The sequence below is a fragment of the Syngnathoides biaculeatus genome, chromosome 7, assembly GCF_019802595.1.
Source record: "Syngnathoides biaculeatus isolate LvHL_M chromosome 7, ASM1980259v1, whole genome shotgun sequence".
Taxonomy (NCBI): domain Eukaryota; kingdom Metazoa; phylum Chordata; class Actinopteri; order Syngnathiformes; family Syngnathidae; genus Syngnathoides; species Syngnathoides biaculeatus.
The window spans coordinates 12,993,513-13,013,456 of NC_084646.1; the positions used below are offsets into that span (position 1 = coordinate 12,993,513).

The window sequence follows — 19,944 nt, forward strand, 5'->3', positions numbered from 1 at the left end:
TGTGTAGGTTTCCTCGGGGTACTCCGGTTTCCTCCCACATTCCAAAAACATGCAACATTAATTAGACACTCTAAATTGCCCCTAGGTGCGATTGTGAGTGCGACTGTTTGCCTCAATTTGCGGGAAACCAGTTCAGGGTGTAGGGTGTACCCTGCCTCCTGCCCATTGACAGCTGGCATAGCACTTCCCATGACACTTGTGAGGATAAGCAGCAAAGAAAATGGATGGATGGACATATCCTTACCTTAAAGTCCATGATCAAAATGCTACCATATAATGGGAACCGACATAGATGAGCAAACATATAGTGACTATTGACATGGTGGGAGACCCTGCAAGCAATGGATATTTGAACACAAATGGGGTAAAAACACATGTAGACAGATAACAAAACCATAATCAGAGGCATAAGAAATCTGACCATGTCAGAATGTCCTCACTGCAGCCTTTGACACATCATCCTGTCCTGTCTGAAAACGTTTTAAATCATATCTCTCTGAACATCCATATTATTAAGAACTGTACCTCACCTACTGCGCTGGTGTCCCAAGGCATCCCCCAGGACTCTGTGCTAGGTCCTCCTCTCTTCATCCTTTACATACTCTCCATCATTTGTCATGTCCCCCTTTTCTACAGCTAACCTTCTCAATCTAACTCCATCCAAACCGACTATCTTACTGAGAGCAGGTCCTTGATTGAAGCCAACATTCTTTAATTCAACTAAAGTACTTCCAATACGTGAATCACTCATCCTAAATCGCTCACCAAACAGACCGGTAACTTCTCCTTCTCTGTTGACAACACCGCATGGGTTTCCTCCCCTCACATATGCATCTTCGACACCAACCTCACCTTTGAGACCCACATCAGTATCATTCAAATAAAAAAAAAAATGCTTTCTTGCACCTCAAGAATATCTTCCATCCTCACCCGTCACTTTCTTTCACCGCAGCTGAAAGCGACCGATGCTTTCATCACATTAAGACTTTGACTACAACTGCGCTTCAGCTCATCCACCAAACATCTCAATAAACTTAAGTATATCCGGAACTCAGCTGCCCACTTGCTCACTCAGAACACCACAACACCCCAAGTCCTTCAGAAACTCCATTGGCTCCCCATTACACAACAGATCCAGTACAAATTCCTTCTACTCACAAACAAAGCTCTCCACAACCAAACCCCCCCTCCGACCTCTCTGACCTCCTCCACCCCCCCCCCCCCCCTCCGCTTCTCCAACAATAACATTTCTTTTTCCACCTCACCGGACCAAGCATCGTACCTGGGGCGACAGAACCTTCACAAAATCTCTGCTACCACCCTCTGGAATCTGCTCCTAAAACCACAACGTGACCGTTCAGATCCGTCCACCTTCAAATCCCAACTGAAAACCCACCTATGTATTTTATTCCTGTCTTAATTCAGTTTTTCTCATAGAACTTATTTTATTTGTAAAGCAGCTTTGACTACCCTTTAAATGTTTTCTACAAATTTATGATTATTAATGATTCCTCATTTTTATCAGTTTTTCCTGTGTCGAATGCATTAAAAAGGCCCCGAAAGGGACCTTTTCTCGAGGATTACTTTATGCGGGAGACAACAACAAAAAAGAAAGCATAACGTGAAAATAAACAGCTCTCTGTAGTGTTTGCATCTCCTGCGGGGGCCACTTTAAGACATTTTTTGGTACAGGAAGCAAACCAAGACAGGCAGATCATCCGCCCGACAAAGAAAAAGAGCAGCGGAAGGATTCTGGATGGCAGAATGGGAATACAAACTATGCCAGCAAGCCTCCCTCTGTCGTCAGCCCCCTCCAATCACTGCTTGACTGTCATTAATTCAGCCCACAAAACTGTTACCAGATGTCATTATTTATTGAGAGTATTTAATAGGCAAAATGCTTCTTTTGAATAATACATTCGGGGTGGCTTTCGGGGAGGTGTGTGTGTGTGTGTGTAGAGGGGCGGGGGGGGTTCTCTTGCTGAATATTCACATGCTGAAAAGGTTGCTGGTGATGGTGACGGGGAGTGTGGAGGTAGGGTGGGGGGGTTCTTTGGCTCAGCTGCGCCACTGATTTTCTCAGCTCTGGTGGCAACGGCGGGATCAATATGGCTGGAGCCATGTGCGTGCTGCACGAGACGAGCCAAAGCCGCTCCGAGCCCGGTTAGGCTCGGCGCCGTCTGCTGGAAAAGGGGCTGGACGCTGAGCTGTCAATCAATTGGATGGACAACCAAAACAGGCTTGATGAAGTCAATGAAATTCCTCAGATGTGATCAGGGCTACGTAATCCACACAGCGATTACGACACCAATTTATCAACGACTCACATTCAGTTGTTCTTTTTTTTTATAATAATGCAAAGATTTTCCCAGTTGTATGTTAGTCCACACATTATTATTAAAAAATACATAGAAGCACACTTTATTTGATGATGTGTAGAAATGTGAAGATTAAATAAAAAAAAAAAAATCCAAGCAGATTTGAAAGTTATTTTGGAAAGTTTCACTGTAAGTGCGGACAAAGATTTTTTCGGGATTCAAATTGTCAAATTTATCATGAAAAATCAAATCAATTAAATGACTTTAGATTATATTGCAATCCATCCATCCATCAATTTTCTTTGCCGCTTATCCTCACGAGGGTCTCGGGGAGTGCTGGAGCTTATTCCAGCTGTCAACGGGCAGGAGGCGGGGTACACCCTTGAACTGGTTGCCAGCCAATCGCAGGGCACATCGAGACAAACAGCCGCACTCACAATCACACCTACGGGCAATTTGGAGTGTCTAATTAATGTTGCATGTTTTTGGAATGTGGGAGGAAACTGGAGTGCCTGGAGACAACCCACACAAGCATGGGGAGAACATGCAAACTCCACACAGGCGGTGCCAGGATCGAACCCGGGTCCTCAGAACTGTGAGGCGAACGGTTTACCAGCTGCCCCACCACGTCGCCCATAATGCAATTAGATTCAGATTTTTGTTATGATCCGAAGGTTTCTTTGGAGGATATTTGTATTTTATTTGGTTGGAATTCCACATATCCATCCATCTATCCAAGTTGTGAGCTGGTTATCCTCACAAGAGTCACGGGATGTATAAATTATAGATATAAAAATGTTCACACACAGTCTTGGCCTACTATTAAAACTTGAAAAACAGTTTTCAACAGATAACCCTACAGAACCCATCGGGTCACATATTAAAAAGAGGATTTGGGTGTGAACGTGCATATGTTAATCTTTTTAAAAAATAATCCAGATTAGATCCTAATTGACATTTTAATAAGATTTTACATCAAATCTCTTGGAATGATGTTGTCTGTTAAGGAATTATCCTTCTATATTACCAAGCTTGTTTTTGATCCAAAGCACAGATATGTAACGATTTTAGATGCAAAAACATGATTTGAGAGGTAACAACCTTAAATCTTGGTTTAGGATTGCAGATGTGACAATTTATTTGAAAACCGCGATTAGTTTAACAAGAAAACTGCGTATTGCAGCCTGAAAAGGCCTAGCTTTGAAAATGGACGTCAACGAGTTGTACTTACAAACAGTAGCAACAGCAACTACAGTATATGTCAAATTTTATCCATTTCTTTAGGTCGGTGCGAAAGGACCCCTCTGTCATCTGTCGCGGAACCTTTTTGTTTGCTCATTGTTGCTCTTGTTCCACTTGATTTATAAGAATCTTGGCCCTTTATAACCCACAAAAGCCATTGTAACACCACAAGACCTCCAGCCGGAGGCCACACAAACCACAATTTAAACACCTTCAAGCGGCCTCCTTTGTTTGATTTAAGCGAAGCAAATGGGAATATCACTATAGATCACTATATAAACACGTCCCCTTCGCCGGGAATAAAGGACGAAAAAAAAAAAAAAAAAAAAAAAGAACTTCGATTTCTGCTCACATGCTCGCCCGTGAATCAAGTGTAAAATTGAATCCCCTCCGTCTGTGTCCGGACTGCGTTTAACTCAGCCGGGCAGAACGTGGCATCATTGAAGAAAAAGATGACAGCTGCAACCTCGTGCGAGGAGTAGATAACAATGCGATAAAGACTCAAGAAGAGGACAGGACGGGAGGAAGCCCAAGTCCTCTCGAGGTGTCACGGCTAGACCACAACCAAGTGATTACTACTCATCCGAAAAATATAGAAAAAGGTGAGGGCGGGATGACACAAAAGGAACAGATCTTGTGAAAACAATGACAGAAAGAGCAGAGCTCGTGATCCGCAGCGTGAACAAAAGCCGGACACGCGCAAACACAGGAGCTTCTGCAATATGCATGAGGGCTGACGAAGCAGGATGCAGCGATACCGATGGGTCACCAACGCACAAAAGGCGCACACATGGCTGCTCAAGCGGGCGCATTTCAAATGAAGTGCCGATCAATGACAGAGCCAAGCCGGAGATATCGGCTGTGGTCATTTGTAATGACACGGGCTAGATGCATGCAAACATCACAACCAGAGTAAAAAGAAGCCATTGGACCCAAATGATCGGTTCAGTCCAATTTGCTATGTAATGTCATGTAAAAATACAAAACCACAGAAATAAATCTTCAACCGGATGGTAACCAAACATGTATTACAGTCCAACATCACATAAGTTGTACATACTGGAGTTTACCCAAGAAGTTCTGGAACAGAACGCCTCAAAATTCAAACTTAAGTTAGATTTCAAACAAATATATGTCAGCTTGGTGACAGGGTAGACATTTTTTACCGAATGTTGGCATATAATGAACACGTAGTCAACCGGCACTGAGGAACATAATTCGTTTAACTAGCTGACTGTGTTCCGTTTAACAATTCTTTTCAAATACCTTAAAAAGGTATTTCACCTTAAAAAAAAAAAAAAAAAATCCTTAAAAGTTTTAATATCAAGTGATATTTCGCTACGGCAGAGTGGACATGTTAGGATTGTCAATATCCAACTAATATGATGAAAATTTCAAACATTTATTCTTCACCTATTCACTATTGCAGAATGCAATGAATAATTACAAAATAAAAGGGAAAAGGGGGCAACTACTCCATAATGACAGGGTGGACAGCAATTCCAAAATCTTCAATATGATTAGGAAAATAGAATATGCATGATCAAAATGACTTGTTTTTAAATCAAATAACTTACTATGGACAATAAAAACCACATGAAATGTATTTTGTGTTCTTTAACCTCACTAAACAGAATTAGCAGAGCAGTGTGTGTAGAACATGTCAAAACCACATACTGCACATCCAATGAAAAGAAACATTGTAAAAAATGAAGAAAACACTTCTTATGAAACTCATCATTGTACGTGTAAGAGTGGAAATGTTTGGCCTCTTGAAAAAAGAACCTGAAGTTTTGGAAGGGCGAAGAAAAAAAGTGGCAGAACAATAATGAAGAATAAGTGCTGCAGCATAACATCTAAATGGTCCTCGCATAACTATTTGTAGTCAAAGACACTATAATGCTTCCTCGTCTCGATAGAACATTTTTCTCTTTGTGCAGGACAAAGTGAATCTAAATGTCAGCGTGCATAAAAATCTCTCAGCGTTCGAGGCAAACTCACCTTCCGGCAGAGGTGAGGTCTGGTCTGAAGGAATGCAGCCCGATGCTCGCAGTCTTCCCGGAGCCTTTGGATGCGATGCAAGTGGGAGAGAGCCACAAGGCATCCAAAAAAAAAAAAAAAAAAAGTCAGCAAAAGCGTGCAGAGCGGGAAAAAAAAAATACAGGGACACTCGTTTTTCGGTGTATATCCGTAGACGGGAGAGGCGTCCGAGTGTGACTCCTGGAGGAGGAAGAGGAGAGTCAGCGGATGGTGATGATGATGATGAGGAGCTCCGGAGCGGTGCTCACCTCTCCAGCAGCTGAGCGCTACTGAACAAAAGAGCAAGCTGCAGTACTCTAATGTGCGTTAGCGGCAGCAGGAGGAGAGGGGGGTGGCGGGGGCGTGCGGGTCCTAACCAAAAAGGGGAGGAGTGGGTTACAGATCACAAGTTCCAATATGAAATCTTGAATCACACAATTTGCTTAAGAAATGTTTTGTAATCATGCAGTTGGTCCGCTTGCTGTAATTCACGCACAGTACTGTAGTCTACAATTTGTTCTGCGACCACACTGGTATCTCAAATCATCGTTCCCCATTGAAATGAATGAAAAATGCCATTAATCCATTCCAGCCCCCGAGAAAACAACATATATTTATGTTTATTACTCCCGTAATAAGAATTAAATGTAAAGAATGAAACAGTTTGTGCATCGTGATTTGATGCGTGAATGCCCTCTGACCTTTTGATCCTTCTGGTGAGTGCACCTTGCCCACTATGAACTAGTGTGATACAGACATCATAACGAAGAAGCGTTTTCATTGATTGCACTAAGTGACTCAGTAAGTTGCATTAATGACATATATATTTTTTTAACAAGTATTATATTGTTGGGTTCCTGCAATGTTCATCTTGCAATATCTTCTTATAACTGCAATAGCATCATCAAGCTAATTTAATTAGCACAGCTACGGCATTTCACTGTGTGTGAACATGAGTGTAGCAGACTTTTCCAATTTTTTTTTTTTTTGTTTAGATTTTAAAACTACCTTAATTTCCGGCCGACCAGCCGCGACTTTTTTCACACGCTTTCACCCCTGCGGTTTATGCGGTGATGCAGCTAATTTGTGCATTTTTTGTAACGGCCGCAAGCGGGCACTCAAGCGGAAAAGTCAGAATAAGACTGGCGGAATATAGGTGCCGAGGAAGTGACTTTTACCGGCCCTGTTAGTGCTGCGCTAGCGTGTTGCTGCTGTGTTACTGGCATGTGTCAGTGATCTTTACCAGTAAGTTTTATTTTAACCAGCCCTGTTTGCATTAGCGGCGCGCTAGCGTTAAAGTCTGTGTACTGTCTTTGTAAATATCTCGTGCTTCAATGTGGGTTTCAATGTGGGCACTTGCGGCTTTCACACAGCTGCGGCGTATGTATGTACCAAATGGTATTTCCTTGACAAATGTACTCGGTGAGGTCTGTAACCAGGTGCGCGCTGTAGACCGGGAATTACGGTAAATGTCAGTTGCTTGCTGTGACATTAGTTGCCACCATTTAGACAAAAAAAAAAAAAAAAAAATACAGCTGGTCAACTGATGTCTCTAAATACTCAAAGGTTAGGTCAGTAAATCAAAGTACCGCTGTAATCTGATATTTTAACAATGTAATTTGGCATAAGAAAACGACCAAGTGATGGCTCATAACTAAATAATAAAACAAAAAAATACAAAAACTCAGTTGCCAATGATAGTTCTCTTAACTCCCAACCTGAAAAAAAATCTTTTTAAAATGCAAATACCACTCAAATCATTAAATATAGCCTGGGTACTTTTGCAGATAATAACATCACACATACCGCCAAAAAGCTTGTGATTTTTTTTATGCAAATTTCATCTTCACAACCCAAAAAAAAAAAAAAAAGTTGCAGTCATACTTCTTCCACATTCACATTTTATCTAAAATAAAATCAGTAATTACCTAACCAGACCTTGAAAAAAATTAATGCATGCTTTTATTTTCTCCAGACTATAATAGTCAATCCTCTCCGGTATCAATCATAAATCACTCTCTCCTGTAGCTTATTAAACTACCTCCAAGGCTTCTCACCGAGTTAAACAGATAGCCTCTCATCACCCCAATTTGCGCATTTTTTATATTGGCTTCAAGTTAGTTTATGAATTGATTTTGAAGACTTGACTGATTAACCTGCGTGGTACATAATACCGCCTTCTGAGCAATCTCAGAGCCTCACGCTGCCGGATGAGGGGGCTTCAGTTCCCCCCCAAAGTCGAGACTTAAAGCTAAAGGTGCGCCTTGACTTTGGAACAACCTGCTCGAGGAGATAAGGCATGCAAAATCGGGGATACCGTTTTCATCACTTCCTAAAAGTCTGCTTTTACAGATGGGCTTTTAGGTTATGATGTCATCGCTCAGCCCTCCTGGTCTCAGTCTTTGTTGTTGGGTTCGTGTACTGCTTGGGTTCCTCTATCAGTTTAATATGATTGACCATAAAGTATCTTACAAAAGGGTGTAAAGATTATGGATTTTAATGGGACAATACATTGCTGTATTGTGAAGTGCCGCTTGTATAACAGTTTACATTTACTTTTGAAACGGAATAACCCAACGCACAGCTGTTAAAGTAGGGTTTGTGAAATAAAAAATAAACTGTAATATTTGTTAAAATAGTCACTATGATTTCACAGTGGTTCATAACATCATCTGTGAAATATTAACCACCAACATGGGACGCGAGGTAGGACCCAAATGCAGGACTCCGAGGCAGTGACATGGTTGTCGAGGGAACTTTAAAGTGTTTGTTTATATTATACAGTTTTTTTAATGCAGATTTCGAATCTGAATTCCGTTATGAAGGAAACATTTTTATTTTTTATCAGCAAAAAAAAAAAAAAAATGATAGCATATTGCTGGATTCATCGAAAAAATACGAAAACGAAGCGGAAACAGCAGAGTAGGAACGTGACGTCAACAATGGCGAAAATTGGAATACGTTGTAAGAACGACGATGAATGTTCTGTTAATCTGAGAGCAATAGCTTTTGCTCTCTTGCTTCACCATAAATATAATTTCACGTGATGCCCTAACCAGACAGTACCAGTATCACACAATAGCAGATCATCTGTAGTGACATACGAGGCTCCGCCCCCGAAATGAGTCTCTTTTCAGACACTGGAAACTAGGTCAAAGTTCGCAGACTTTAATTCATTAACGCGTTTATTTTTGAGTAAAAACATCGAAAAGGTTACGCATTTTATGGTACAGTTGAACATATATTTTCATCTCTATAAGATCATTTGCCTTTGAAATTCGACATTACAAACACTTTAATCCAGGCAGAGGTCATACACAGGTAAACAGTCCAACAAAGACAAAGAAACAAAAACGTGGCAAAAGGCAAGGTCCCAAAACAGGTAAAAGATGCCAGATAAGTACAAGGTAAAAACAACACTTAACTAGACTTGGCTGTGGTGGCACAGGAACGGCGGGCCATGGCAACAAGGCAAATACAAAACGAGAGGCTCGTATACTCACAAACTTGTGCGCACTCATATAATGAACTGGCAACTAGCAACACCACACATGAGGCTTAAATGCGTGGCATGATTAGTGCCAATCAGGGGCAGGTGAGGAGCTGCCTGGCCACACCCCTGACAGCTTCTAGTTTTCCATGCAAGAAACACCTCACCCGTGGAAACCTATTTTTAATTGTTTTTTTTTTTTTTTTTTTTTTTTTTTTTTTTTTTTCCCCCCATCAGGACTGTTTTTAGGTGGCACGGTGGAGCAGCTGTAAAGCATTGGCCTCCCAGTTCTGAGGACCCAGGTTCAATCCCGGAACCGCCTGTGTGGAGTTTGCATGTTCTCCCTGTCCCTGCGGGGGTTTTCTCCGGGCACTCTGGTTTCCTCTCCCACATCCCAAAAACATGCAACATTAATTGGACACTCTAAATTCCCTCTTGGTGTTATTGTGAGTGTGGATATTCTTCTCCATGCGCCCTGCGATTGGCTGGTGACCAGTTCAAGGTGTACCCTGCCTCCTGCCCGTTGACAGCTGGGATAGGCTCCAGCAGTCTCACGACCAGATTGGGGATAAGTGGTTAAGAAAATGGATGGATGGATTGTTGTTGTTTTTTTTTAATCAACAAATGTAACATTTTTTTTTTTAATATTGAAAACTTCCTTTTAATGTCCAAACCTCTGGCTATGAAAGTGTCTACCACAAAATAAATAAAAGTCCACAAATTAAGGTCCAATTTTTCACACCAGTTTCTCGTTTGTGTTATATATCCATCCATTTCTTCGTCGCTTATCCTCACGAGTCTCGGGTGAGTGCTGGAGCGTATCCCAGCTGTCAATGGGCAGGAGACGGGTTACACCATGAACTGGTTGCCAGGCAATCTGAGGGCACATCGAGAGAAACAGCCGCATTCACATTCACACCTAGGGGCAATTTAGAGTGTACAATTAATTTTGCATATTTTTGGGATATGGGAGGAAACCGCAGTGCCCGGAGAAAACCCAAGGAGGCACGGGGAGAACATGCAAACTCCACACAGGCGGGTCCGGGATTGAACCCGGGACCTCAGAACTGTGAGGCCAATGCTTACCAGCTGACCCACCGTGCCACCTATAATATATATGTGAAAAATATTACATAATATTTAAAATACTCTACGGTACTGTATGACACTTGGTGTGTATGGTGGTGTGTTTCTGCTTGGGTTTCATTTGATTAAATATATGATTCCCTGTTCTGACAAAGCAATTTATAAATGTGTTTTTAAAGATGCTTGATAAACAAATGTATTATTATTATTGCACCGTGACATCATAGGATTAGCACACAATTATTTAGTCCATTTGTAGTTAAGAGCCAATGTTAAATTGCAGTGAACATGAAGCCTCTCGCTAAAAATACACGTGTTCCTTTTAAAAACAGTCAGAAAGGCGATATAGTTAAAAGATTCTGGCAGACGCGGTGTTGTCATACATACAGAGCGAGGCATTGCTTTGTAGCATAGAAAGTATAATGATCCCCCATGAGGGCACGCGAGCAGGCGTGCATACAGCCATGCGGGCAGGCAGGCGACGCCTTTTGTTCCTCCGCTTCAAGGAGATTTGTGCTCTCATATTTGCCATATTTTGGGTTGGCTTAAACTAACAAAACGGGAGCGTTTGCAACATTGGCCGGGGTGGTCAAAACAAGCAACGGGAGCTGTCCGTGGTACCAACAAAGAGGGCCCAGAAGCTCATCACTTAAAAAAAAAAAAAAAAAAGTGCAATTAAAAATACTAAAATCAAACAGTTTATTAAATTATATTTGACTAGGTTAATTTGTATGTATTATTTTAATCGGTAATTATCATGGTGTGTATCATCTGCTCTTCCTGGAATGACCTTAGGAAAATGCTAAAAAAGACATGAATATATTTTAGAAAGGCACCTATACTGATGCCATGGCGTCCCAGCTCTTTGTGTTTATTTTGTGTAGGCAGAACATCACGCTCGGATTAACCACGCATTTGCTGTGGCGGCCGGAGATTTAAACCCGACGCATCGCTTGGAAGTATCCTTTGGCTGGATTTTATTACATTTGCTTAATGCCTTAATTAGGCAAACACGGGGGGGATTAATCCCACGGAAAAATGGCTTATTAAAAATACAGTCCAGCCACCCCTGAATCCCACTGGAATAATTAATCGTGTTTGTCCGTGAGAAGTTTCATTTTGGAGGAAGGGGAATAAAAGTTCTCTCCGAGTTCTGAGGTGGCAGCGGTGATTTCGGAGGAAATCAGTTTATCGACAAAATAACAACTGCCATTACACTGCCACACACTTGGTAAGCACCCCGGAATCCTCTTGAATGAACAATGAGATCCCAACGTAAGTTTTGACTTCCTACAGAACGTGACGCGGGATTTCAAATAGGATAACGCATCCAAAAACCATTGTAATCAATGACGAATCTCACTTTAAAGTTAAATAAAGACGTTTTCACACTGTATACAAGATTCATACGTCTATCTAGCCATCTTGCTATCCAGCTAGCTAGATATATGTATCTAGAGATCTGGCCAGACCAACCTGAATATAACATGAATAAGCTGGAGGATAGTGAAGAACTAAATTTATTGCCGTATTTTGTTGAACACTCCCTGTAAGAGCTTTCTTATCTCTTGAAGGGCCGTGATGGAAAACGTACGCAGCGATGAGAGATTGGCTTGTGTTCGATGCACGATGGCCTCCGCGTGGCTCGCCTGGCGAGCGCCAACAAGGTCAATTAAAGTGTAGTAAAATCAAGTCAACCTTGAACACGAGGGAGCGATAAAGCCCGCCTTGCTAAGACGTGTCATTCGAATCAATTATCGGACTGAATTACAGGTCAATAACAATGTAATTGTCATTGCAAGACTGTACCCTCGAGGTGCGGGTTGAGTGGGCTAATTGGGCAAAAGGGCGGAAAAAAGGATGCTCTTTTGGATAATTGCAGGCATATTTTATTACATTGGCTTGTGGCTAGAAACAGTGAAGCAACCGCAAAGGGCTGTGGGCGGGGGCAGGGGGGTATTTAGGAAAAAAAATAACGCGGTTAGAGGTTTTTGTGGTAAGACGTGGTGATGGGGACTCCACAGCTGAGTGACCCGCATACGACAGCACGAAAAGGCAATCAGCAACCACACTCGCTCATTTGTCATCTCCTGCCTGATTGAAGGCTTAAATTACCTGATGGTGGATGCTGGGGGGGAGGGGAAGTGGGGGGGTGGAACAATGGAGGACGATGAGGGTGGAACACAGAGAACTCAACAGGGGTCGGGAAGGAATGGCCCATGACGGTATTTGACAAAATTTGAGAGTCAAGTCAGACGAAAAAATTGATTTCTTACTGACCTTTAATTTAAAAAATACTCATCAATTTCTCTCATATATGTAACAATACGAGGCAATCATACATTTTTATGGCTTTACAAATCGTAACAGCCCTCTGAGGGAAAGCATAACTAGTTCACGAACAACAAAAACTTGTTTATTAACACCCCTTCTATAAGTCACTAGCATCCATACTTGAACGAAGAATCATTTGTAGTATATAAATAATAATTATACAAATGTGCCACAGCACAGCGGGTCAGGAATCAGTGCTCTACCTTGGGTTGAATTACAATTTCATCAACTGTGGGTCAGTCCGCAACAGGGCAGTCTAAGGACAAATAAAACCTCAGAAGAGCTGCTGTAAAAAAAAAAAAAAAAAAACATTTAACCCACAAATGTTCCTAATATATAACAATAAACATTTGTTTGGACCTGTTAAGTCATAAATTTTGTATAACCCGCAGGTTGGTTCGGGCCCCTGATGGGAGAAAGGGTCCCATCCCTGCAATAGAGGCTGAAAATGAGGGTTTAATGATGGCATGCAGGTGGGGGCAGGTGATCTATAATGAATGAAGCTGAGGCGACAGTAAGGGGGTTTGAGGAAGGGGGGGGTGGGCTTTTCCTGTATCTGTAATAAATGGAAGACCCCAGTTGGAGGCTCTCTAAAGGAGGCAGGGAGCATACGGGCACATTGGCTTGATGTTTATTGATGTTTCCAACTGGAGTTGAGCACAATACCGAGCAGGAGAGCACACAAAAGGCTTTCGCAGCCAGCAGCAAAGGGCCATTGTGCTGCTTTTTCCCCCCCCCCCCCCCGCCTCCCCTCTCCAAACAACATAATGCGTTGTGGCACGTCTGCCGAACAATGAAGACAAGAGGGGACTTGTAGAGTCTTATGTCGATGAGATTTGACGAACAGAACCTGCTTCTAATCAAAGCTACAATACACCGGATGAAATGGACTGACTTGACCTGCTACCAAGTAGAGGAGTTAATTTTTCTGCCTGTCACTATACGTCGCTGGTATACAGAGATGAAGATACAAAACTAATTTTCAGACAAGTGAAGTGAAATTGGATAGTTTCTCCATTACATATCGGATCCATCATGACAAGTATTTGAGGACCCTGCCAGTGACCATTTGGATGATATAGAGGAGTCATGGGAGAATGTTTTGTGGGAAGATGAGACCAAAATTGAACTTTTTGGTCATAATTCCACTAACCAGGTTTGGAGGAAGACAAATGATGAGTTCCATCCCAAGAACACCATCCCTACTGTGAAACATGGGGGTGGTAGCATATGGGACAGGACGACTGCACTGTATTAAGGAGAGGATGACCGCGGCCATTTATTGTGAGATTTTGGGGAACAACCTCTTTCCCTCAGTCAGAGCATTGAAGATTGGTCGTGGCTGGGTCTTTCAACTTGAGAATGACCCGAAGCACACAGCTAGGAAAACCAAGGAGTGGCTCCGTAAGAAGCATATCAAGGTTCTGGCGTGACCTCGCCAGTATCCAGACCTAAACCCAATAGAAAATCTTTGGAGGGAGCTGAAACTCCGTGTTTCTCAGCGACAGCCCAGAAACTTGTCTGATCTAGAGAAGATCTGTTTGGAGGAGTGGGCCAAAATCCCCCCTGCAGTGTGTGCAAACCTGGTGAACAACTACAGGAAACGTTTGACCTCTGTAGTGGCAAACAAAGGCTACTGTCCCAAATATTAACATTGGTTTTCTCAGGTGTTCAAATACTTATTTGCAGCTGTATCACACAAATAAATCGTTAAAAACAAAAAAAATCATACATAGTGATTTCTGGATTTTTATTGTCTCTCTCGCTGTGAACATGCACCTGCGATGAAAATTTCAGACTCCTCTGTGATTTCTAAGTGGGAGAACTTGCAATATAGCAGGGTGTGCAAATAGTCATTTTCTTCACTGTGTGTATATATATATATATATATATATATATATATATATATATATATATATTCTAAATTGGGACACATTCATCCAACCAACAAGTGAGTTACAATCTTTGTTTCCGAAGATTGAATTGATAATTGAGGAGGAAATTGTCAAATGACCGTTTTCTCGTCAACATTTTGGCGCATCACAGTCGTGTTTGTACTGGCAGTTCAAACAGCCCCCATCTCAGCACCCCCCCCCCCCAGCCCCACTCCCGCCTCCTTCTCCCGTCTGACTTGGATACCGACCAAGCAGTGTGATCAAATAAAATCACAGCCGCTGCATCAATGATTTCAACACATGCCGTCGTGTTTTCCACCCTGAAGCAGATAACATGTTCAATCTTTGTGGGCGAAGCTGTCCTCCGCTCTTGTCAACACGATGAAGTGTTAATGAGACTTAATAGCCTTTAGTCACCTTCCAAGAAGAGAAAATGCTTTTATTAACCACCCCATCTTCAATGACTTTTTTTTTTTTGTTTTAATGTGAGAAACATCAGAAAAGGCAAGAAAAAAATATATAGTGTGCTTACTATTTTTACAGTGTACGCCAGATCAATGATTCTCAAACTCAGGTGCCCGAAAGCCATAGCTTGATGTGCGTGGTTCAAAATAACGTTCCATAACTTTCATTTCAAAAAGAACATACATTATGGAATGTATTGTGTACAAATCTTCTTTTTCTTTTTGGCTTGTCATCCAACTTTGGCTGTCCCTCTAATGAGCTCATTTCTTATCCTATCCAACCTGCTCACTCCGAGCAAGAACCTCAGCATCTTCATTTCTGCTACCTTCAGTTCTGCTTCCTGTTGTTTCTTCAGAGCCACCGTCTTTCATCCGTACATCATGGCCGGCCTCACCACTGTTTTATAAACTTTGCCCTTCATCCTTGCAGAGACTCTTCTGTCACATAGAACACCAGACACCTTCCGCCAACTGTTCAACCCCGCTTGGACCCGATTCTTCACTTCCTTACCACACTCTCCATTGCTCTGTATTGTTGACCCCAAGTATTTGAAGTCGTCCACCCTCGCTATTTCTTCTTCCTGGTTTTTCACTCATCCTCCTCCGCCCCGCTCATTCACTCACATATATTCTGTTTCACTTCGGCTAATCTTCATTCCTCTCCTTTCCAGTGCGTACCGCCATCTTTCTAATTGTTCCTCCGCCTGCTCCCTCCTTTCTCTGCATATGACAATATCATCTGCGAACATCATGGCCCTAGGGGATTCCAGTCTAGCCTCGTCTGTCAGCCTATCCATTACAACCCCAAACAGGAAGGGGCTCAGGGCGGAACCCTGATGCAGTCCCACTTCCACCTTAAATTCTTCTGACGTATTGTGTATTGCATACAAATATAACACATAATAAAACAGTTACTCCTCTCTACCTTACCAGAAGCCAATTAAAAGCTTGAGCCGGAGCCTGTCCCAGCCAACTTCGGGTGAAGGCAGACTACACCCTGAACTGGTCGCCAGCCAGTCGCACGGCAGATAGACAGAATCGATCCCACACTGCCTGGTTAGAGTGTAAACAATGACATCACTAAGCATTTATGTCAAGACAGAGCATGCATGGACAGCGGAATCCCTAATTTACATGAAAAAAAGAGCGATAGGGAAAGAAATATTCTATCCCTGTGGAACTGAATTAAATTCCATTTGTTTTCAGTTTTGTTCTGACTGAGGTGTTCATATGGAGCGATTTTTTTTTCACGGGTTTAGGTTTATAATCGGAATATTAAGCGTCGAAAATCAGACTATAAAAACACTCTTCAGGAAGTCAATTCTCCTAACCCGAACGCCACCTTTACTTAACCTTTGTGCAAATCCTCATCGAGTCAAGGCGCTTCCTTTTGAACACGGGAAATGGTGGCGGTGTTTCAAATACTATATTGAAGCCCACTTTTCCTAACAGACATCGTCGCGTGAACGCGAGTATTGCTGACGTGAGTCTCTCGCGTGGAACTACTACTTTCTGAAGACAGATGACAAAAGGAAATATTTCACTTGGGTTGTCGCCAACAGCAAGAATCACTTGAGGCTAAATTGATGTTGATGTGGAAATTTTTCTGCCCCCGGAAGTCTTCCTTAAATGTTAACTTAACCTTTTATGTTCTTATGATGTCAATGATGTTGTTTCTTTCATTCTTTTCCTTTCTCTGTCAGTCTGTATATTTTTTCTGTGGTTTTAAAGGATTATGGGTAACATTCTTTTGTAACTGGCATCATCCAGCCATATTTCCCAAGTATTGTTGGAATTTTTTTGAAGCAAAGAATAAAAACAGAATCTGAAAAGGCCCTGACAATTGATAGGCAAGATTTTTTGAAGTAGATCAGGGGGATAAAAGTCTTAACACCCCCCCCCCTACAACAGAGGATAAGCGCTCAGGGAAATCTCAGAATCTTCTGACAATCGGCCTTTGCTGACTTTGTGAATTTGGATGGATTCATTATCAGTGTGTTTGTACACTCCTGAAGTGTCAGTTCGAGCAGCCAGTCCAAGTATCGTGACATTAGCCAGTATCACTGTAAAAAATATTGTCATAACGTCTGCTGCTTTGTCACTCGTGTTATTTCTGTGACATAATTGAATGGGAATGCGTATTTTAGATAAATATTGGCTTATCGCCATGTTTCATGCTTCCAAGCAGAGTTCCAAAGAAAACAACGATGACTAATTAGCCTCTGATGGATTAGCCGCACTGTGTTGAGCAAGCATGTTATTAAGAAAGTGCACAAAAATGACAGGGGAGCAACAGATGATGGGGAAATTACAGAATGAGATGTTATGGTTTGGAAGATGGCTTATACATGTTTTTAAAGTTAATTAAATGTACACAGTATTTTAAAAAATGACAATAATTCTGGCAAAAACATTTTGTGATGCAGTATCGAGCTTAAAGGTCTACTGACATGTAAAGCATGATTTTTAGTATGGTTTTAATGAAAAAGAAAGGCAGCTGGAATGGACCCATCAGTTTTTTTACCACGTCATGATGCATTCGTATATGAATTTTTATATCTCCCGCCATGAAAATCCTCTCGAGGCACTCGTTTTGGAGAAGAGGCCGGATGTGACGTTATTTTCCAGAAGCCCACACTGACGGGTTCGTGTGTTTATACCAGTTTTACCGGAGGGAAAGTAGTCATTTTTTTTCCTGCGTGTTAGCCAAAATGCTGTCTCGTTGTGTTGCTGGATATTGCTCGAACACTTGGGAGGATGGATTCACTCATCACACGTTTCTGTGAGCGACTGGCCACCTAAGTACGCTACATACTCTCATATATACTGTCAGGGAGTCTGTTGTCAGTTTGAAGTGATCCGCAAATGATCTAAATATGGCTCAAAACGATAGGGTAATATTCCCCTGGTCACTTCACTCGATTGTGAGATGTTCTCATCTTCGAAAAGAGCTTCCGTGTCAGAAGGGGCGTCGGAAAAATCCCAAAATCTCAGTTGTTTGTCTCCCATAGCAGGTGGCACAGCGTCTTCTCAATGGCGACTGTCCCAGTGTGACATCTGATGATGACGTGGCAGCCAATATGGCTACCGCTAGGATCTCGAGTGAGTCTTCCGCAACTTTGCGTATGTATGACATGCTCTCCGCTCATACTTATTTTTTCATATAGACATTGAAGTGAATAATATTATACATAATTTTCATAACAGTATCTATTTTACAATGTATATAGGGATGTCAGTGGCACTTCAAGGATACAGCCATCTATCAGTTTTCTTAGCCGCTTATCCTCACAAGGGTCGCGGGAGCTTAAGGATATACCCTGGTTCAGTGCAAGAAAAAGCTAATTTTTACAAGAGTAAAACTGATAATCATGGGCATAGCAAGTAATTCCTGCTCCTGCAAAGTGTTTACAATGAACTATGTCACAACTATGATCATTTTACAATATCCATATAACAATGGGGTAAGGATGACTAGTTTCATGTGTGGCTACACACGCAGCAAAGGCTCTCCGAAACAATCCAGGCTAAAGTAATTTCCTCCACATTATACAATGCTCGGGCAGCACGGTGGACCAGCTAGAAAGGGTTGGCCTCACAGTTCCATGGTCCCGGGTTCAATCCCAGACCCGCCTGTGTGGACTTTGCATGTTCTCCGCGTGCCTGTGTGGGTTTTCCCTGGGCACTCCGGTTTCCTCCCACATCCCAAAAACATGCAACATTAATTGGACAATCTAAATTGCCCCAAGGTGTGATTGTGAGTGCAGCTGTTTGTCTTTCTCTATGTGCTCTGCGATTGGCTGGCAACCAGTTCAGAGTGTACCCCGCCTCTTGCCCGTTGACAGCTGGGATAGGCTCCAGCACTCCCGCGACCCTCGTAAGGATAAGCGTTTAAGAAAATGGATGGATGGATACACAATGCTCATCTATGTTTCAACATCTATGACTTCAACACATTACTCCTTTCCTATTTTCAGAGCGTTGGCGGCATCTCGTGGTCAAACCCGAATGAACGGTCACGACGGTCGGTAAATAATTTTAATGAGCGGCTGATGGTCGACCACTGTTTTTGCAGTACGGGGCCACGGAAGATTGCAGATGTATCAGTCAATTAAAAATGCACATGAGCTTTCTGACACGCACTCACACACACACAAACCCATTTGCAGGTTTTAAACTTAAGCAAGCCCCAGCCACAAATACAGAATATAGTACACATATATTGTGTTTTACAACAATACTATTTTTACAATTTTATATGCATCCGTGGATGACGGAATGAAGCATGGCATCTGAATCAAAACCCACGAGAACGATATACGACGCATGATGGCTACACTCAACGAATGGGTCGAGGCAGCCTCTCAAATTATCCTCCCTCTCTTTTATTCTCGCCCACTTCCTCTCTTTGGGCTTCTTTTTAGTTAATCACACCCTTTTTTGTGCAGTTCAATAAAAGTATTACAGTACAATATGCAGTATGTGGAGATCAAAACAACATGTTCATAAGGATTCCAATTGCAGCGCATAAGTAGACATTTAATGGTCAACAGTGGAATGTGCAGCTGTGGGTCTCAAACAGCCATGTTTCAATGGGGGTCCATTTCAGTCAGGCCTGGCTGGGAGTTAGTGGCGGGCTTTAGTGTGTATTTGATAAAAAGCACAGAGGGGGGAAAAAAGGGAGCATGTGTACCAGTGAGCTGCAAACTGCAAGTAAGCTGTGGAACTGATTGTGTCCCACTTTTTCCCAATGTAAAAGTGTCAATTCCGATCGGAGCTGCAGTACCGTTGGAATGGGTGGGGGGCTTGAGTTCTGCTGCCGGCACACCATAGGCAGTCGCCAATGCCTCTCTCGGCGCCAACTCTTCATTATTGCCAATAAGTGTACTGCATGACTTACAGTACAAATGGCACTGGTCCAGGGATAACGGCAGCAAAGTGATGACAGAAAGGTATTATGGATGTCCGCGGCGGGCGTAAATGCACTTAATCCGAGAGGCAAAAATGGACTTTGATGGATGACGCTGATGAAACAGAACACAAGTCTTCTGTTACTTCCAATCTCATTCCAGCATATTTCTCCTCTTTCCCACCCG

The 19,944-nt window shown here is 42.3% G+C and overlaps 1 protein-coding gene across 8 annotated transcripts in view; it reads right to left on the bottom strand.

Moving 5' to 3' along the window:
* ncanb (neurocan b) overlaps positions 1–19,944 on the bottom strand; it is a 190,551-nt gene that overhangs the window by 140,367 nt on the left and 30,240 nt on the right. For 3 of the 8 annotated variants that reach the window (XM_061825953.1, XM_061825954.1, XM_061825955.1), the window contains 2 exons: positions 5,849–5,951; positions 5,562–5,780 (listed from right to left, as the gene is read on the bottom strand). The gene's annotated coding sequence lies outside the window, so the exon portion shown is untranslated. Of the gene's footprint in view, positions 1–5,561; positions 5,781–5,848; positions 5,952–9,004; positions 9,149–15,778; positions 15,902–19,944 lie in introns of those variants that run through there. The other 5 variants (XM_061825960.1, XM_061825958.1, XM_061825959.1 and 2 more) reach the window with 3 other exon arrangements.